The following is a 2585-nucleotide window of genomic DNA, read 5'->3' on the forward strand; positions in this document are numbered from 1 at the left end:
ATTACAGTGGACAAGAAGCTGGATATGAGTCAGCAGTGTGCCCTTGTTGCGAAGAAGGCCAACAGCATATTGAACTGTATTAGTAGGAGCACTGCCAGCAGATTGAGAGAAGTGATTATTCCCCTCTATTTGGCACTGGTGAGGCCACACCGGGAGTATTATGTTCAGTTTTGGTCCCTCCCCTACAGAAGGGTTGTGAACAAATTGGAGCGAGTCCAGCAGAGGGCAATGAAAATAATTAGGGGGCTGGGGCACATGACTTAGACGGAGAGGCTGAAGGACTGGGGGGGGTTTCTCGAGAAGAAGATGAGGAGATTTGAATAACACTTAGAACATGAGAATGGCCATACTGGGACGACAAGGTCGCCAGTATGCTGTCTGCCAACAGTGACCAAATGCAGGTCTCCAGAGGAGTGTGAGATTGTTCTGGCGGACCCAATGAGAGTGACAAATCAGATCAAAATTGGCTCAAACAGGGCAGCTCCGGGCTGGTTAATCACCTCTAGGAACCAGCCAGACAAAAGCTACGGTGTCAACCCCTCTGCTAACCACAAGTCACACAAGGGCAATTTCCTTAGACACTCCCAGTCTCCAGAATCACCACCAGTCCCACAATGCCCTGGGGATGAATGGTTAGAAACCAACACCCCAGTAAAAGGAAAAAGTTCTCTCGATCCAAGGACAAGCACCAGACCCAGGTCAATGTACACATCGGATTCTTACCCACAATCAACGCTGTTGCAATTCCTTTAGAATTAAAATCTAAAGGTTTATTCATAAAAGGAAAAGATAGAGATGAGAGCTAGATTGGTTTAAATGGAATCAATTACATACAGTAAATGGCAAAGTTCTTGGTTCAGGCTCTGTAGCAGTGATGAAAGTAAACGCAGGGTTTAAATCCAGTCCTGGAAGAAACATCCCCGCTGGGATGGGTGAATCAAGTCCCTTGTGTAGAGCTTCAGCTTGTAGCAAAGTCCCTCCAGAGGTAAGAAGACAGGACTGAAGACAATGGAGATAAGCCTTCGCCTTATATAGACTTTACAAGGTGTAAGAACACTCCTTTGTTCCCTACTGTGGAAAAGTTACAGCAAATGGAGTTTGCAGTCACATGGCCAGTTCTGCTCACTCCAGTGAGTCACAGGCGTATTCGCCTCCTCGTCGATGGTCAAATTGTGTAAGGTGATGTCCTTAAATGGATCACAGGCTAAGCTGAAGCTGAACACCAACTAGTCTGGTGGTGTCACCCAGAACTGCAGCACCAATTTAAAACAGACAGTACACAGCCAATATTCATAACTTCCAACTAACAAAAATGATACAAGACAGCACAATCAAAACCAGTAACCGTACTGGTCTTAGACGCCTTATATGACCCTTGCTAGGTTATGGTGCCCTACAGAACCGTGTTGCAACCATGTTCTATAGGTCCCATTTATATCAATAACGTCACAGGGTAGAACTAACAGGTTGAAAGTAGAATAATTATATTGTAAAAATAAGAATGGATTAAAAGAAAATGTTGTATGACCTTTAAGCAAAAATAAAAAATGTTGAAGTACAGGTTGCCAGGAAAAGAAACATTAGCATAAACAAGGATGCTAATGGCGAAACTTAACAGAAATCGGTTCATAGTTAAGTAAGGTGATGCATGGCTAGCCAGTAAACTTATCAGATTCTGCTTCCTTTGTTGATCTTGCTAAGTGCTCCTCCCCCTTTTATCTGTATAAATAAATAGTTGTGTCTGTTATGGGGCTCCACATATCTGTGTTTGCAGAGCGCTGGTGCTAATAAAACAGAAGTGGTACTGAACAAACTGTGAGCCTGAGTCTAAACTTTGACATTTTTGGAGCCCCACCGAGATGGCCAACCGTCTTCACTGGGTGTGTGATTCCTGACGCGTTTTTTGTAGGATGAACCTTGGCAGCCGGCACTGGGCATTGGCTGAGCGTCCACCACTAGAACGGAAAAGGCGCCAACACACTGAAGTCTACGCCATCGAACCTGTTGGTTCCACTCTGTTTGTGGGTCCGGGATCTGACATCAGGAATCTGGTCAGATAATTATTTTTGTTTTGTCGCGGACTGAGGACTGTCCTGTCTCTGTGTCTATCCGCCGCTCTTGTGGAGTGTTTGAGTCTCGGTGCCGTCTCCATCTGGCGATAGGCCGACAAGGGGATTCGTCCCCGCGTCTGAGTGAGTGGAAATCTGCACAATCGCAGCGCACAGCACTTTGGATAAAACCCTTGGTGTGAAACAAGGTGAGAGGCAGTAGCGTGGTCTTTATGTGCGGGCATCGCTCGGGATGAACCCTAATTTCCTCTGTGTAATTGGTGTGTAAAGTCCTCCTGTATGGGTAACCAGACTTGCACGGCGTTCTAACGGCTCTGGGCTCATTTTATGTATTATTAGAAAGGGTCTGGACATCCTGTAAAATTCTGGAAAAATGGTCTAGACTAACTCAGGGGATCCCAAAACTCAGTGGCCACTGTTAAAAATCTTGGAACAAAACTGAGTGACGTTTAAAGGACAAACTCGCCAACCCTAAAAACTAAAATTGGCTAAAGGAGAGGTTAACTGTTTCATATG

The sequence above is a fragment of the Chelonoidis abingdonii genome, chromosome 24, assembly GCF_003597395.2.
Source record: "Chelonoidis abingdonii isolate Lonesome George chromosome 24, CheloAbing_2.0, whole genome shotgun sequence".
Lineage (NCBI taxonomy): Eukaryota > Metazoa > Chordata > Testudines > Testudinidae > Chelonoidis > Chelonoidis abingdonii.